Source organism: Thamnophis sirtalis, unplaced genomic scaffold, assembly GCF_051295495.1.
Source record: "Thamnophis sirtalis isolate CommonGarterSnake01/CBP01778 unplaced genomic scaffold, rThaSir2_p1.2 scaffold_14, whole genome shotgun sequence".
In the NCBI taxonomy this organism is placed as follows: Eukaryota; Metazoa; Chordata; class Lepidosauria; order Squamata; family Natricidae; genus Thamnophis; species Thamnophis sirtalis.
In genome coordinates this window covers 14,024,397-14,043,776 of record NW_028261394.1, presented here as the reverse complement: position 1 = coordinate 14,043,776, position 19,380 = coordinate 14,024,397, and the positions used below count along the sequence as shown (strand labels likewise).

At 43.2% G+C, this 19,380-nt stretch overlaps 1 pseudogene; it reads right to left on the bottom strand.

The window, feature by feature from the left end:
* Positions 1-1,214: 1,214 nt before the first annotated feature.
* Positions 1,215-3,953, bottom strand: LOC106541575 (galanin receptor 2b pseudogene; annotated as a pseudogene).
* Between the last annotated feature and the right edge of the window lie 15,427 nt (positions 3,954-19,380).

The window sequence follows — 19,380 nt, the reverse complement described above, 5'->3', positions numbered from 1 at the left end:
TTTTCAGGCTGTTTTTCGGGCTGAAAATAGCCTGAAAATGCCCTGAAAATGGCCAGGAAAATGGCTTGATTTTTGGATGCTTTTCAAACCATTTTCCGGCACAACAGTGGCCACAAAGACCAGCAGGTCAGGAAGCAGAAGAGCAGCTGGTGACAGCAGGCGTGCCCACAGAGAGCGTTCTGCATGCCACCTCTGGCACGTGTGCCATAGGTTTGCCATAACCGCTCCTCTATACCATTCCAGACAAACGGCTATCCAATCTCTCCAAAGGACCTTTGCAACAAAGTGATAAGCGCATTGGTGGCCAAGATGAGACCTTCTAACTGTTATCAACCAGATCCTTTAGCCAGGATGATCAGGGCTGACAGGAAATGCACAGTGCATTTGATTCTCAACCCTAGTTAAACCGCAACCACTTGTTGGAGCTATAGAAATTGTATGAATGAATGAATAAATGTGTCTCATCTTGCCACTCTCAGTGGAAATCACCCAGTTCCCCCATTGTTTCCCAGCTTGTCGCTGATGCACTAAAGCCACCATTGTACCATGGATAGTCATGGTTTTGCATAGTGACATGTACTTAATGGTACCGTCATGGGAATGATGTGATTCCCATCTTAATTACATCTTGTGCAACTTGCAGATGTCAGTATTTTGACATCATTGTGGATAAACACAGCCCTGCGCTATGTTTTTGGTAAGAAACAGGATATAAGACCAGTAAGGGCAGGAGTCCTCTTCAAAGCATTGTGCCTCTTTTAGCCCTTTGTTCAAAGGTAGAGATTTTCCACCATTTATAGAGACTTTAATGAGACTTTCCCACAATTCCCACAGATACAGTAAATTCTTTCCCCTACAGAAGAGAAGATACTAGAAGTTAAGGTAATGACAATTTAATTGCTGACCAGCTGCTTTAAGGCTGTAAACCGAAATGATTAAATGAGAATGAGTCCGCAGGTTACTGCCACTTTAAGAAGCTGTCTATATAAGGGAGGTCGTGTAAGGGCGTCTCTCTCTCTCTCTCTCTGTGTATGCTTCCATGTCATAGTTGAAGATTGCCTGGTTTTGCCTAGCAGGTGTGTGTGTATATATGCCTTGTAGATAAACCACTGTTTGAAAGAGTAGTCACACTGTGCACACTCTGACATACTCTGGTTACTCAGAATGGTTGAAATGCAGATGGGAAAAAAGAAAATAAACCATTAATTATGGCCTTATCGGAAGCATTCCGCACCCTTTGCTGAAGTCCCATTCCAGTTTGGCTTATGCAATGCAGGGTGTGATGGGACCATGATGGATCTTGGACCTGGTAGACACTCATTCAGTTGTCTATTATCCTAATTCACCCGGGACGTTGTTGATCAGAAGGTCAGCAGTTCAGTGGTTCAAATCCCTAGCACTGCATAACGGAGTGAGCTCCCATGACATGTCCCAGGTTCTGCCAACCTAGCAGTTCAAAAGCATGTAAAAATGCAAGTAGAAAAATAGGAACCACCTTTGGTGGGAAGGTAACAGCGCTCCGTGCGCTTTCGGCGTTTAGTCATGCCAGCCACATGATCAAAGAGACATCTTCAGACAGCGTTGGCTCTTTGGTTTTGAAATGCCCCCTAGGGTTGGGAACGACTAGCAAATATGTGTGGAGGCCACTTCAACACCAGGCTTGATAAGAATACTATGGACTGCTTGGACTTTGTTCCATGGTTTCCTCCTCAGCAGGCATCTAAAGACCTTCTTGAACCCTTTGCGGAAGTGCTTGGAGACCAAGGCGTAGACGATGGGGTTGAGGCAAGAATTGGCATACGCCATGCAGTGGGAGAGCAGGCGCAAAGCGTAGGTGGTTTGGTTGAACGGGAAGTCTCCGTAGAGATAGTGGAGGACAACCACATGGTAGGGCAGCCAACAGAAGCAGAAGAGGATGGTCACAACGATGATCATTTTAGTCACTTTCCACTTAGACTTCTTAGACTCTGACATGTCCATTAAAGGATCCACTGATGTCCAGAGATGTTTAATTGTCCTGCAGTAGGAGAGACAGACAATAACAGCCGGGATGATGTAGCCAAAGACGAAAGTGCTGGTCTCTAAGATCTTGCGCTTCCATCCCTCCCAGCCTGGCATGCAGATGTAGCTCTCCTCCCATCGAACCAAGTGGTAGTAGCTCAGGTAGGGCCCTGAGAAGATCATGGAGAGGCCCCAGATGATCGCTGTGGTCATCACCGCACTGTAGGCAGTACGTAATTCCCGGGAGTGTAACGGGTAGCGAATGGCCAAATACCTATCAAAAAGCCAATGGCATTAGGAATTGCTAAACACATTCATGTTATCTTACATGCGCTTTGGAAAAAGTGCAGAGAAGAGCAACTAAGATGATTAAAGGCCTGCAGACTAAAAGCTATGAAGAACGGTTGCAGGAACTGGGTATGGTCAGTCTAGGGAAAAGAAGGACTAGGGGTGACATGATAGCGGTCTTCCAATATTTGAGGGGCTGCCACAAGGAAGAGGAAGCCAAGCTATTCTCCAAAGCACCTGAGGTTAAGAGAAGAAGCAAAGGATGGAAACTAATCAAAGAGAAAAGCAACTTGGAATTGAGGAGAAATTTCCTGACAGTGAGAACAAACAAAATGGGTTTGCCTTCAGAAATTGTGGTTGCTTCATCACTGAAGGTTTTTAAGCAGAGATTGGATAGCCCAGGGGTGGGTTTCTCGCCCCATTCCAACCGGTTCGGTTCGGTTGGAACGGGGCCGGCGGCATCCTCGTGCACACGCGCAGTGCACACATGCGTACTAGCGTCTGTGCGATGCTCCAGCTGCTCCTGGAGGATCACGCAGGCGCTGTATGCGTCCTGCGCATGCGTGTAAGCGCAGAAGTCATCAAAACCGGGTAAGAAATGCGGGCGGGCGGGTGGACCCTTCGGCGTTCCCGGAAGTTACTTACTTCCGGGTTCGCCGACCAACCGGTTCGCGGGGACCGCCACGAACCACCTGAAACCCACCCCTGGGATAGCCCCTTGAGCAAAATGGTATAGGGTCTCTTGCTTGAGCAGGGGGTTGGGCTAGAAGATCTCTAAGGTCCCTTCCAGATTCTATTCTGTCCTGTCCTATCCTATCTTATCCTATCCTTATGGCCAGACCCAACTTTTTGACCATTTTTACAGTAGTGAATCTTGTGGCCCTAAGTCCTAATCCACTCTCCCAAACGGACATAATTTTTTGCCATTTAAAAAGTTTAAGGAACAATAAAAAGTGGTTAAAAATGCCGTCTGCGGGAGAATACACTCTGTTTCCCAACAACACAACCACTTTATTGGGTTCCATAGCCACTTTTCCAGATCCTCATATATACTAAGCCCTAAATGATGGCAGGGATGTCCATCCCTTGGCAACTTACGACTTGTGGACTTCAGCTCCTAGCCGGCTATGAAGTCTGGGAGTTGGAAGTCCACAAGTCTTAAAACTTGCCAAGGTCGGACTATAGTGTGGAAACTTCAATGGCAGAGCTCACACCAGCTCAAGTCAACCCCGTGGGTGCTCACAGTAGTGCTGGGACCACATCTGGGTCAAAGAGAGAAGAAGATCGGTTTACCTGTCCACCGAGACGGCAGCCAAGGTGAAACTGCTGGCATACATAGTAAGGTAGATGAGGAAATGGACCACTTTGCACATGAAAGCGCCAAAGACCCAGCCCTCCGTGGAATAGATGGTGGCCTGGAAGGGCACGCAGAAGACAATGAAGAAGAAGTCGGCCAAGCTCAGGTTGAAGATGAAGAGGTGGGTCTGGTTGCAGCCCCTCTGGCTGTTCTGCAGGAGCACAGCCAAAACCAGACTGTTGCCAACGGTGCCCAACAGAAAGATGATGGAGAAGACCACTGGGATGGCGATCTTGGTGGAGCTGAACTGATTGGCTGAAGAATTCCAAAGTCCATCCAAATCGGCAAGTTCCTCTTGTTCAGACATTTTCCCCCCCAAACAATCTGGGGGCAAAGAGAGGGAGATGAAGAAGAAAGAGGTCGAAGAATCCATAAATGCTCACGAGATAACCTAAAATACTTGTTAAAAATTTCTTTCCTTACATACTGTAGAAAGTGTATCAGTTGATTACAAAAGGTTTTCGTGCATCTCTTCCACAGTCATCAAGCATAATTCATATTAACTCAGGTATTTTAACTCAAATATTTATACATGTTACCCTTATACCTCTATTCATATTTGACTATAATTATTAAATGTCCTTCATCATAAAATATACCAAGATTTAATACATAACCACATACTGGCATTTCATTTAATATTTCTAAAATCCTCCAATAACACCGAATCCTTATGTCCTGTTCTAGCGAAACATCCATAATATTTAATAACAGACTTTTCTAATCCTCCTTTCCAAATAACTGTTGGCAGTTTTCATCTAGTTTCCTTATACTCATGTATCTGTATATAGGTTGTCATCGTTATCCCTCCTTTAATTGACTATATCCTGTATCATAACATTTTACCCCTAATAATCAAAGTTTAACTGTATCTAACTTAATTCTTTTTTATTAACTTTTATAGATAATCCAAAAGGATTTCTAATCTTCCTTTCAGGTGTACCATTCAATATTCATATCCAATTATTACTTATCACAACACTACACATTGTATACATTATTATCATTATCAATTATTTGTTTAATTCTATCTATTATTACTAAATTTCACTAAGTTTAACTAGTTTTAAGTTATATTCTTCCATCTATCAACCTGTATCTTTCCAATAACAAAACAATCTTGTATCTTCTGCCATAGTATTTTAACTCAGATATTTATACATGTTGCCCTTATACCTCCAATTTTTGTTTGACTATAATTGTTTGAACGGCCTTCATCATAAAATATACCCAGATTTAATACATACCCACATACTGGCATTTCATTTAATATTTCTAAAATCCTCCAATAGCACTGAATCCTTATGTCCTATTTTAGCTAAACATCCATAATATTTAGTAACAAACTTTTTCAATCCTCTTTCCGAGATCACTGTTTGCAGTAACCTAAAATACTTTTGTTAGGTATAATACCAGAAATTTACAATAAAGGGAATATATATTGTGTCTAGTATTTGTACAATATTGGAAAAATGAAGATACTTCTACAGATGAAAACATACCGTATTTTTCGGAGTATAAGACACACCTTTCCCCCCCCAAAAAGAGGGTGAAAATCTGGGTGCATCTGATACACAGAATACAGCATTTTTGGCCTTCGGAAACCCTGTCCCCACGCATCTCAATTTTCGCAAAAAATGCATAGGATTTGGGAGGCCTGCAAAGCACTCCTGGCTGCTGGGGAGGGCAAAAATGACAAAAAATGGCCTTTTTTGTCCATTGTTGCCCCTCCCCCAGCCCCCAGGAGCACTCTACAAGCCTCCCAAATGCCAAATCATATGCATGCCCTGTTATTTTGCCCAAAACAGGCCCGTTATTGCAAAAAAAAAGGGCCATTTTTTGCTCGTTTTTGCCCCCCCTCCGGCCCTTAGGAGCACTTTGTAGGCCTCTCAAACTCACTGCATGCCCCGTTTTTCACAAAAAATGAGGCGTGCAGAAGGTTTGGGGGGCCTGCAGAGTGCAAAACCTTTAAAAAAAAATTACTTCTTCAAAGTCTTGATGCGTCTTATATTCCAGTGTGTCTTATAGTCCGAAAAATACAGTAATTAGAAAGCTATTAGACTATGCGGAGATGGATAGACTGATATTAAAAATAAAAGACAAGGAAGAAACATAATATTTTATAACATGGGACTTATAGTACCAGTGGTTTGATTAAAAATGGGTAGAAATTAGAAGATAAAAGATTATTGTTATTTAAAAGTACATGATGAAAGATTATTATTACATATAAGCAAGCATTACCATTATCATTATCAATATTATTACTAGTAGGATGATGATTATTTTATATAAATGGACTCAGACAATACAATGTTGACTAAGCACTTATGTATATTAAAGGAAAAAAATGTATACATAAAAATTGGAAACAAAAGAATCCATAAACACTTCTGAGGTAACCTAAATGGTAACCTAAAGACATTTTTTTCCAAACAATCTTGGGGCAAGAAGATGAAGACAAAGAAGAAAAGAGAGGTTGAAGAATCCATAAACGCTCATGAGATAATCTAGAAATTCTAAACTTGCTTCGAAAGCAGAAGAGTCTGACTTCTTAGATATCAGCCAAGCTCTTCCAAGTTTTATAACGGCAACCAGCTCTTCCACTCACTGAACTAATAGGTCTCCCATGGCTGTTGCCTCTTACTATGGTTGGTATTCATTGATGATCAGAAAAAGCCTGGGTAGAACCTTCTTCTGCAGAGTATCAGCTGGATCTGCTCATATCCAGAGAGGAGAGAGAGGGGGGGGGAGGGAGGGAGGGAGAGAGAGAGAGACAGAGAGAGAGACAGAGACAGAGAGAGAGACAGACAGAGAGACAGAGATAGAGGGGGGGAGACAGAGAGACAGAGACAGAGAGACAGAGACAGAGAGAGAGAGACAGAGAGAGACAGAGACACAGAGACACACACACACAGAGAGAGAGACACACACACAGAGACAGAGAAACAGAGAAATAGAGAGACAGAGACAGAGACACACAGAGAGAGACAGAGAGAGAGGGGGGGGGATGGCAAAACAACTGATCTGGAGTACAACGAAAGACACTATATCCGTGATGGGGAACCTATGGCATGCGTGCCCGAAGTGGCACGCAGAGTCATGTCACCAGGCATGCGTGGCATTGCCCGTTCCTCTTCCAGGTTTCTGGCACACATGCGCGCACGACAATCAGCTGGCCTTTGTACAAGCTGGTCTTCTGTTTTCCGGCATAAATATGCACACTGGCCAGGGGATCGACATGTGCGCATGCGCAGCAGTAACAGGAAGAGTTGCTAGCTGGTGCGCATGCGCATGGCGGAAACTGGAAGTTCATTTTCTGGAAACTGGAAGTTCATTTCCCCATGGGAGCTCCTCTTTCTGGTCGTGGCTCAGATGACTGTGTGCGCGCAAAGTAATTCCTTTTTGCCACTCTATGTTGTCTTCTAAATATAGCAGGTATTGGACTGCTGTGCATGCAGCTGGACCATGATGGACTTGTGAAAATGTGAATCCTGGTCTACAGATAAGCCAACTTTGGGGCCAATTTTGGAACCTAAGCCTCTCGTTTATCCAGAAGTGCCGAGGTGGCGCAGTGGTTAGGGTGCAGTACTGCAGGCCACTTCAGCTGACTGTTATCTGCAGTTCAGCGGTTCTAATCTCACTGGCTCAAGGTTGACTCAGCTTTCCATCCTTCCGAGGTGGGTGAAATGAGGACCCAGACTGTGTGGGTGATATGCTGACTCTGCAAACCGCTTAGAGAGGGCTGAATGCCCTATGAAGCGGTATATAAGTCTAACTGCTATTGCTATTGCTAAGTATATACAATAACTCCGAGAAGTAGACTTCACCTCCTAGAATTCCCCAGCCAGTAGGGCGCCTGGTCTTCTTCCTGCACATGTGTTGAAACGTCCACAGCAGATTTATGCCAACGGATAGAATTAAAATGGAAAAGACTAGAACATGTTTTAACACCAAAATCTTAAAAGTTAAAACCCGACCTCAGGTGTTGATAAAAGAATCTAGAGCAGGGATAAGAAGGAGACGAAAGATGTTGGACCTTGAAAAATTACAATTCCCAGTCTCTTCTCTCTCCTCTCTGGCTTTGCTGGCGATGATGATTAATCAACATCTGTTCATCCACATGCTCTTGAAGAAGAGGCTTAGTGTTGCTAAGAATTCTAGCAGCTAAAGCGCAAGGCATCTTCAAAATGTTACCACTAAGGTACTAACACCACTCTATAAAGCCTTAGTAAGACCACACCTAGAGTAATGCACCCAGTTTTGGTCACTAGACTATAAAAAGATGTGGAGACTCTAGAAAGAGTGCAGAGAAGAGCAACCAGGACAATTAGGGAACTGGAGACTAAAACATATGATGAACAGTTGCAGAAACTGGACATGGCTAGTCTAATGAAGAGAAGGACCAGGGGGGACAGGATAGCAGTCTTCCAATATTTGAGGGGCTGCCACAGAGAGGAAGGGGTCAAGCTAATTATTGGAGGCAAGATGCTGACTCTGTAAACCGTTTAGAGAGGGCTGCAAAGCACTGTGAAGCGGTATATAAGTGCTCTTGCTATCCTTCAGCAATATCTCAGTATTTATAGCTTCTTTTTCTAGGTATGTCTGGACTAATGAAGAAAAGGACTAGAGGTGACATTATCTGATTTCCAATATCTGAGGAGGTGCAACAGAGAAGGGGGGGAGTCAACTTGATGATGACGATGTTGAGACTCTAGAAAGAGGGCAGGGAAGAGCAACAAAGATGATGAGGGGATTGGAGGCTAAAACATACGATGAACAGTTGCAGGAACTGGGCACGGCTAGTCTAGTGAAGAGAAGGACCAGGGGAGACATGATAGCAGTCTTCCAGTATTTGAGGGGCTGCCACAGAGAGGAGGGGCTCAAGCTATTTTCCAAAGCACCTGAAGTCCAGACAAGGAATAATGGATGGAAACTGATCAAGGAGAGATTCAACCTGGAAATAAGGAGAAAGTTTCTGACAGTGAGAACAATCAACCCATGGAATAGAAGTTGCCTTCAGAGGTTGTGGGAGCTTCATCATTTGAAGCTTTCAAGAAGAAATGTCTGTCAGAAATGGTGTATGGTCTCCTGCTTGGGTGGCTGGGGGGTTGGACTAGATCAGTGGTCCCCAACCCCCGGTCCGTGGACCGGTGCCGGGCCGTGGAGTACCTGGCACCGGGCCGCGCAGCGGCCGGGGGCCATGATCGCTGCAGCAGCCGGGGGACATGATCGCTGCAGCGGCCGGGGGACATGATCGCTGCAGCGCAAAGGCTCCTGGGCCGTCGCGAACAACGCCCTCCCACCCCTGCGCGTGCTCAGCGGGCCACGGTAAAATTATCAAAGGCTGACTGGTCCGCGGCGATAAAAAGGTTGGGGACCACTGGACTAGATGACCTCCAAGGTCCTTTCCAACTCTGTTAATCTATGTCTGCCTCTCCTACATTGGATCCCACAATAAAAGGGTGTGATCCAACTGCTTGGAGCAGGACCAAGTAAGGCATCTAGGGCAAACCTTCCGTATTGTGTCTCTTTTTCAGATATGGGTTACCTGTCTCTGCGTTTTTCTGCACTGACCCCACATCAATCGCAGCAAACCACTCACACTGTTGCACACACATCTGGAAACCCAAATCTTCCCCTCTGTGAATGATGCATTATCTTTAAAATCCTGCTAAGGTACACGAAGCTTCTTCTGAAAAATTGCAGACGTTAGAGACTTCCTGGCTTCTGCACTAACTCGGACTCTGACAGCAACCATTCCAGATCCACAGGTTCGTGAGATTTGGAGAGTTGCTGCCCGATTCCTGTGTGTCCCTGATTGAATCACGATCTGGCTTGGAACTGCGGAGAAATAAGCTTCATCAAAGCCTCGCAAAAGGAGTCCACCTACCTTGTTTTGCTGGGCTGGCACAGGAGAGATGCTATTGGCTCTCCTTGGTAGCTTCTTCTTTTCTTCCCTGGTGCTTCTTCTCTCCAAAGATGAGAGAAAGTATTGCGGGCAGATCAGTCAGTGCCTTTCCCACTCCCGTCTCCCTCCCTCCTCTCTCTTTCACTCTCTCTCTCCCTCCTCTTTCTCTCTGTCTCTCTGTCTCTCTTTCTCTCTCTGTCTCTCTTTCTCTCTCTCTCTTTCTCTCTCTCTCTCTCTTTCTCTCTCTCCCTCCCTCCTCTTTCTCTCTCTTTTTCTCTCTTTCTCTCTTGCTCTTTCTCTCTTTCTTTTTCTCTCTCTCTCTCTGTCTCTCTCTCTCTCAGTCTCCTGATGCCCCCTCAAGGTTCTCCTGCCTCCTTCGACATGCAGACAGGGGTACCTGGCATTCTCTGAACTCGAAACACACCTCTCTTCATCCTCACTTCATCCTCGTTTCTCTTGTGAGCCAGATGCTCCCTTCCCTCGCCCTGCCCACAGCTCAAAGGATGCTTTTCCCACCTTCCATGACGGAGTTGTTCCCAATCTGGTGCTCTTCAGGAGCTGAATTATACCCCTCTGGAGCTTTCTCTGTTGGCCTTCCTGCCTCAGGCTCCTAGGAGATGCAGTTCAGCCCCATCCATGTACAGAGAGGTGAGGAGAAGGGAGGAGAAGGAGATATTTAATAGGTTTCTGTCAGATATTTCTGCGCCAACTCTGGAAGCTCAAACTGCCCAAGGAGCTGCTGATTCTGTTCTACAGAAGAATTATTGAATCTGTCATCTGCACCTCCATAACCTTTGCAAACCTCCCTCCTCTGCATTCTCCTAATGCACCAGGAGAGGTTCTCTAATGCTATGCTGCTTTCATGGACTTCAAAGGGATCTGAAAATGGTTAGATGTGGTGAAATATTAGATAGCCAAGGGAATTTGAAAACAAATCCAGAATTAAAGGAGCAAAATATAAATATAGATTGGTGGCCATATCTCCAACTACAATCGAGATACAAAAAAGACGTAAAAGAATATGGAATATACACAGAATTACAACAAATAGATAACATTTTAATTGGCCTGGAAAATAAATTCATAACGAAAATTTACAAATATTTATTAGAAGTAACATCAGAAGAAGAAAAAGTTAAAGGTTGCATGATAGCGTGGGCCAAAAACTTTGGTTACAACATAGATCTAGAGGATTGGGAAAGAATTTGGAACACAAATTATAAACTAACATGATCAGCAGCACTTAAAGAAAATATATACAAAATGTTTTATCGTTGGCATTTATCACCAATAAGATTGGCTAAAATGTACCCAAACATGAAGCCGACCTGCTGGAAGTGTAAAAAAGTACAAGGGACTTTTTATCACATATGGTGGACTTGCCCAGAAACACAAAAATATTGGACAAAAATTTGGAAATGGGTGCAAGAAATTACAGGAGAACAGATAAAATACAAACCCGAAATCTTTTCTACTGGGAATAATCAATGGGAAATATACGAAGAAAATTAAGTACATATTAACACATCTGCTAACTACGGCTAGAATAGCATTTGCCCAATGCTGGAAACAAAATAATACCCCCTCGGACGAATTAGTGATAAAAAAATCTTTGGATTGTGCAGAGATGGACAAATTAACACTGAAATTAAAAGATAAAGAAGACTCAGAATATTATGAAATTTGGAACAATTGGTACAAATGGCTGCAAAACAAGAATAAAATTAATTAAGCCAAAAACTATATATAAATATATATAGAACTATGTATAAAGGTGTGTAAATATAGAAGCCAAATATTATATACATGTACAGGTATGATGACATAACAATGTTGATGTAATGACTGTAAGGTGTTGTAGAAGGGAAAAATAAAAAAAAATCAGCTAAAAAAAAGTTATAAACAAACTAAAGTTCCAGATAAATTTGGAATATTAAAACTTTTAAAATAAGACTTTGGAATTAATTATAAAAAATAAAAAGCTTCTTGTGAAAAATAAAAATAAATAAATAAATAAATAAAAGTCTCACAGCCCAAGGATAGAAACTATCTTTAAACCTATTTGTCTGGCTGGCTATGCTTTGATGTCTTCTGCCCAATGGTAGAAGTGCAAAGAGACACTGACCAGGGTGTGAATCATCTCTGAGTATCTTCCTTACTCTACTAAAGCAGCGAGATCTGGCGATGTCACCCAGTGGTGTCAGAGGGCAACCAATGGTTTCTTGTGCCGAATCGATCCCTCTCTGTGGTGCCTTCCTGTCCGCAGCTGTTAAACCAGCATACCATACTGTAACACAATATGTGAGGACACTTTCTATGGTGGACTGATAGAAAGAGGTCATCAGCTGTTGTTCCACCTGATTTTTTCACAGGACTCTAAGGAAATGAAGTCTCTGTTGGGCCTTTCCAATCACCAGGCGTGTTGTTTTTTCAGGTGAGTAACAGTGATGTGCTTGATTTTTCTCTTTTTTAAGTATTTTGCTACACAGCACACAATTTCCCACTAACAAGGATATCTATTCCTTGTTGCTGGGCAATCCTATTTTCTGAGAATCTCATTTTGAGTACCTTCTGGAATTGTTAACGTGCTTCTCAGGCTAACATTTGACTCTATCTCAATCCAAGATAGATTATGACTCTGCTGATTGAAGTAGGGGCATAAAGAAAGATGAAGAAATAAATATCCAGCCCAATTAATTCTGAAAATATAGGTACCAATCTTCTTGGAAGAAACAATAACGGATGGCCAGGCTCATGGTGGATACGTTTGCTGTAGAGCAGGGGTCCCCAACTTTTTAGACCTCACGGACCACTAAATTCATAATTTTAAATCCTGCAGACCACTAATAGGATCTGCTTAATGACTGGCTGGCTGGGTGTGTCTAGGTGGTCATGTGACTGGATGGGCATGGCCAACTCGATGTTACTCACATTGAGGGGTGCTTCACCAACCTCTACTGCCCCTCCCCTCCAAGCCACTCCTCACCTGCCTGTCTGGGCTCCTTAGGGCCAAAATAGAAAGCAGTTGTTGGAGCTAAGCAGCCACCATGGGAAAGAGTTGGCAAAACAGCTCAGTTCAAACTGGATCTGACCAAGAAAGAGGCTCAGTAGAAGCACCTCACTGAGGACTAGGAGCATAGACTTTCCAAGCAGAGGGAAGACCTATGGGAGTGCAAGGCCAGGTACTGGTGCCTGGAGACTCAGCGGGCTGCAATGCTCAGCAAATTCCAGGCCATGATGCAGCCCCACTGGAACGAAGCCCTCTGGCTCTTCACCACCAGCAGTGCTTCCCTCCAGCCTTCGCCCAAAGCCCCTCACCAGGAGGCTGAAGCAGACCCCAAGTCTGAATTTCTGCCCCCCTCTGACCCACACAAAAAGACCCCAAAGGGGGAGACTCTCTGCAGCCACACAAGCTTCATTGCACGTATCCATCCCTGGGGCCGTAGTTTGAGGACCCCTGATTTAGTAAAATATAAAAAATGCAAACAATTTTTCTGCGGACCACCAAAGTTTTCTCATGGGCCACTAGTGGTCCATGGATCACCAGTTGGTGGCTGCTGCTGTAGAGCATGACCTTGGGAGACAGAAGGAAGAGCTGCAAAGGACAACCAGGGGGCCAAAGATAACTCAGCCCAGAGAAACGATGGGGACGCGCGGAGCATTTTAGAAGGGACACCCCCTGCCCTGGGTTTTCTGGAGAGTAAAAGCAAAGGGAGGGAGGAAATATTTTTAGCCTCTCAAAGTTCGGTTACTGTAATCTTATGCGAGAGTTAGTACTCATAGCTGTGCTTCTTGGCTGGACACCTGGAAAGAGTATCTCCTCCAATCTGTATATTGTGCTAAACTTGGATAAAGCCCAGAGTCAGGTGAAACATGATTTTAGATCTTACAAAGAGGCAGAACCGGCACTTCTCATCTCTGTTACCATGAGCTTACATATTCCCTTTGATGGTTCCCTTAGTCCCATCTCACAATATCAACCTTATACAGTTGTCCAAACAAGAAGCAGTCTTCCCTGCTTCCCCTTCTCCTCCCTCCTCCCACTTTCCTTCCTTCCCTCCCTCCCTCCCTTCTTCTCTATCTTCTCGTTTCTCCCTCTCTCTCCCTCCCTTCTTCTTTGTTTCTCCCTCCCTGCTTAATTCCCTCCCTCCTTCTTTCTTCTCACCTTGTTCCTCCCCCTTCCTTCCTTCCCTCCCTCCCCCCTCCCTGTTCCTCTTTCCTTGCTTGCTTGCGTTCTTCTCTTCTTCCCTCTCTCTTCTTTCCTTCCTTTCCTCTTCCATCCCTCCACCCTCCTTCCTTCTTTCCTTCCTACTCTCCCTCCTTGTTCCTCATTTCCTCCCTCTCACATGCAGTGGGGGGAGGCTGCCGCAGGTGGGCTGGACTTACCCAAGCAACCTGTGCCCTTCCTGAAACTCTTCCCCATTGACTTTCTCCCTGCAAGCTTCCCATCAGCAGAAACTGTTGAGTGGGAAAGTAGCAGGGAGGATTAGTAGCCATAATCGGTTTCACAGCTGGATTCTCCGCTGACTTCTGGGAAACTGTCAGGAAGCTTCGGAAACAAGGATTATGTGACCACTGTTGACTGTGGCAGCATGTCAGTGGGTCTGAAGCAGCAAGAAGTCCAGTGGTCTCAGGTAAAGGCAAAGGTTCCCCTCACACATCTGTGCTAGTCATTCCTGACTCTAGGGGGCGGTGCTCACCTCCGTTTCAAAGCCGATGAGCCAGCGCTGTCCATATAGATCTCTGTGATCATGTGGCCGGCATGACTCAATGCCAAAGGCGCACGGAATGCTGTTACCTTCCCATCAAAGGTGGTCCCTATTTTTCTACTTGCATTTTTAATGTGCTTTCGAACTGCTAGGTTGGCAGAAGCTGGGACAAGTCACGGGAGCTCACTGCATTACGCAGCGCTAGGGATTCAAACCGCTGAACTGCCAACCTTTCTGATCCACAAGCTCAGCGTCTTAGCCATTGAGCTACCGCATGTTATTAAAAAAGTCCAGACCTCTCAAATTCTCATTTCCATTGGAGCTTTGGGTCCCAGCCTTCTGTACACTACCCAATTTGTCTTATCTTGGTTCAAGAACTGTTGCCCTATCTTTCCAGTTTCACCCAGTTGAAAGTTACAGGCAAACAGACAGAACAATTTTAATAGTACAGGTAGTCCTCGACTTACGACCACAACTGAGTCAAATTTTCTGTGGCTAAGAGAGACAGTTATTAAAGTAGATGAACAGAGTTGGAAGGGACCTTGTAGGTCATCTAGTCCAACCCCCCCACACACATCCAAGCAGGAGACCCCACACCATTTCTGACCGATGGCAGTCCAGGCTCTTCTTCAAAGCTTCCAGTGATGAAGCTCCCACAACTTCTGAAGGCAACTTCTGTTCCATGGCTTGATTGCTCTCACTGTCAGGAAATATGGGTCGTGAAAATATCTACAGACCATTCGCATTCCTGGACATAAATTATTTCAACTCCTACCCTCAAAACAACACTATAGGGCACTGCACAGCAAGACAACTAGACACAAGGACAGGTTTTCCCCCGAACGCCATCACTCTGCTAAACAAATAATTCCCTCAACACTGTCAAACTATTCACTAATGCTGCATTACTATTACTATTAGTCTTCCCATCATTCCTATCCCCCATCTCCCCCTACTATGTTGCTTGTATCCTTACAATTTATATTGATATTGATTGTTTCCTAATTGCTTATTTGTACCCTCTGACTATCATTAAGTGTTGCATCTTATGATTCTTGATGAATATATCTTCTCTTTTTATGTACACTGAGAGCATCTCCATCAAAGACAAACTCCTTGTGTGGCAATCACACTTGGCCAATAAATTATTCTATTCTATTCCATTCCATTCCATTCCATTCCATTTTCTAACTTCTATTCTATTCTAGTCTATTATCTATTAGTCTTCTCATCATTCCTATCACCCATCTCCTTCCACTTATGACTGCATGACTATAACTTCGTTGCTTGTATCCTTATGATTTATATTGATATTGATTGTTTCCTAATTGCTTATTTGTACCCTCTGACTATCATTAAGTGTTGCATCTTATGATTCTTGACGAATATATCTTGTCTTTTTATGTACACTGAGAGCATCTCCACCAAAGACAAACTCCTTGTGTGGCAATCACACTTGGCCAATAAATTATTCTATTCTATTCTATTCTATTCCATTCCATTCCATTTTCTAACTTCTATTCTATTCTAGTCTATTATCTATTAGTCTTCTCATCATTCCTATCACCCATCTCCTCCCACTTATGACTGCATGACTATAACTTCGTTGCTTGTATCCTTATGATTTATATTGATATTGATTGTTTCCTGATTGCTTATTTGTACCCTCTGACTATCATTAAGTGTTGCATCTTATGATTCTTGACAAATGTATCTTGTCTTTTTATGTACACTGAGAGCATCTCCACCAAAGACAAACTCCTTGTGTGTCCAATCACACTTGGCCAATAAAGAATTCTATTCTATTCTATTCTATTCTATTCTATTCTATTCTATTCTATTCTATTCTATTCTATTCTATTCTATTCTATTCTAAACTCTAACTCCTATTCTATTCTAGTCTATTCTATTCTATTTCTCCTTAGTTCTAGCTTTGTCCCATTTTATGACCTTCCTTGCTACAGTCGTTAAGCAAATCAGACAGTTGTTAAGCTAGTCACATGGTTGTTAAGTGACTCTGGCTCCCCCATCGACTTTCTTCATCAGAAGGTTGCAAAAGGGGAACGCATGAGCCCAAGGCATGGCAACCGTCATAAATACATGCCTGTTGCCAAATGTCCAAATTTTGATCACATGACGACGGGGCTTTTGCAACAGTCATAAGTGTGAAAAATAGTCCTACGTCACTCTTTTCAGTTCTGTTTTAACTTCAAAGGGTCACTAAACAAAACGATTGTAAGTCGAGGATTACCTGTCTAGAGATATCTTTGGAACAAGAAGCAATGGGTGGAAACTAATCAAGGAGGGAAGCAACCTAGAACTAAGGAGAAATTTCCTGACAGTTAGAACAATTAACCAGTGGAACAGCTTGCCTCCAGAAATTATGGGTGCTCCAATACTGGAGGTTTTTAAGATGTTGGATAACCATTTGTGTGAAGTGGTGTAGGGTTTCCTGCCTAATCAGGAGGTTGGACTAGAAGACCTCCAAGGACCCTTCCAACTCTGTTATTCTCTTCTCTTCTAGATGGTGGGGAATGGAAGGACATCCAGTCAGAACTGAAGAAGCTTCTTGGATGAGAAGCGAAACATCTTCAAAGAAACACAGTTGCCTTTTGAAAAAGCACTTTGGGGACTATATGTAGATACTTTTAACCTTTAGGCTACTCCATCATTCTGAATCCCTTGGGAAAATTCACCCTGCCCCAAAGACACAAGTGTGGGGTGCAGGATTCTCATCCCTGTCCCCTAACAGTCTCCTTTGCCTCATGTCATCCCATTTGCACTGCAACTACCTTTGTCACCGCTACTCCGAGTGATTTGGCTGATCAGAGAAGCTGGCTCCTTTAAAAGATTTTCCGTGCAAAAGGGAATTTGCCACGAATGATGTTCGATTACTACAGACGTGCTCATCTCTTAAGCAAGCCTTCTATGGACGGGATGTCTTACTCACTCGCTGGTTCCTGTAGCAATTTTCAGGGTGAAAATTTGTTCTTCCTTTTTCTTCTGACGCAACCTAAGACGATGTAGCTGGCTCCCAAAGTCATGTTTTTGTAAATAGGCAAAATAGGGCTAGTGAAAAACAAGAGGAGAAAAAAATCATCCTGTTTCTTGAAATACTGTAACACCCGGTTGGGTGAGAATTAGACAAAACAGGTGGGCTACGGATGGTTTAAAGTCACTTTGAAAAGATAAATGGAAAAGAGATGGGTGAGAACAGCTATCTTGGAGACATCACAATAGAATAGAATAACAGAGTTGGAAAGGACCTTGGAGGTCTTCTAGTCCAACCCCCTGCTTACGCAGGAAACCGTATACCACTTCTGACAAATGGATACCCAACATCTTAAAAAATTTCCAGTGTTGGAGCATTTACAACTTCTGGAGGCAAGTTGTTCCACTGATTAATTGTTCTCACAGTCAGGAAATTTCTCCTTAGTTCTAAGTTGCTTCTCTCCTTGATTAGTTTCCACCCATTGCTTCTTATCCTGCCCTCAGGTGCTTTGGAGAATAGCTTGACTCCCTCTTCTTTGTGGCAATCCCTGATATATTGGAACACTGCTATCATGTCTCCCCTAGTCCTTCTTTTCATTAAACTAGTGATACTCAGTTCTTGCAACCGTTCTTCATATGTTTTAACCTCCAGTCCCCTAATTATCTTTGTTGCTCTTCTCTGCACTGTTTCTAGAGTCTCAACATCTTTTGACCAAAACTGGATTCAATATTCCAGGTGTGGCCTTACCAAGGCATGTCACTAGTCAACAAGTAAATCTGAAGTTCTCTTATGAAGAAAAATACTTAATATTTCATTTTCTTCAAATGAAATATTAAGTATGAGAACGTTTTGTTTGTGTTATTTCTAGTACGTGTTTGATTGGAGCTTCTGAGCCCTAAAATACTAAATCATTTTGAGCTTCAAACAGAACAAAATATTACTTTGCCTTGGTAAAGGTGATTCTTGATTGAACTACCATGTTTCTCCAAAAATAAGACAGGGTCTTATTTTCTTTTGACCCGTGCTTGGCCTTATTTTTGGGGAGGTCTTATTTTGGAGGTGCAGGAGGCAACGAGTGTGGTCACCTCATGGTTGCTGCTGTGTTGCAATATTTTGAGGGAGGGCTTATTTTAGTCCATGCACTCAAAAGTCCCATTGGTCTTATTATCCGGGGAGGTCTTATTTTTGGGGAAACAGGGTATATTATTTCAGATAGCTTGGTGGAGCATGGTGTTTAATATTCTTCCATGTTAAATCAGCAGCCAGCCAGCAACCAAATTAGAAAGCTAACATCCTGGAAAAGGCGCTTTTCTACAAGTTCCCTTTCTAATGAGTTACTTGATTAAATCTAACAGAGTTTTGGTGGCTTTGAAAGGTGATAAAAAAGAGGCTTTAAAAATGTTCTATTAGCCTCCATGTATGATTCAATTTGACCAAAATCAATAATTCTGTCACTTCAATTTACAAGTTAAGTAAATCATCTTGACACCTTCGATCTGATACGGCCTCCTTCCTGTTGGTGGGAAGAGATAACTTGGGCAAACATAGTTAGTTAGTAGCCTCCTAAGTGGTGATTTTCTACGCACCCCACTGAGACTATAATTATGGGGAAAGCAAGCCAGACTATTTCTGGAAAGGAACAACAGAAATTACATTACCTAAAAGGTGACATTTTGAAATTTTGAAGCTTAAGAAGTAGAAGTAGAAGAAAACAGGAAGGCATCTTGCTAAAGTCACGAGTTATCCATCTACACTTTGGTTGAATACACAACAGTAGGCTAGGATCACTCAATGTGCTCAATCAAAACCCAATAATTGTAGCTGATTGTGAATTCACAGATCACTGTATTTTATCTCTGATGTTGGTGAAGATCTGAGTTACAATTTTGGCTTATGGAAAGATCTTGGAATCATAAGGCATTCCCAAAATTTTCCTGCTCTTTCACAGTCATTGTTACAACTATCTATTGTTGACTAGGGAGAAGAGTAGAATACTGATGGGGGTAAAAGATACGGTGAAATGTTTCCTTCACAGTTGTTTTCTTCTTGTTCCATTTTTGCACTTCTAAATGCAACAATATGGCTCTGCCTTTCCTCCTCCGTCTCCTCTTTTCTCTTCTCC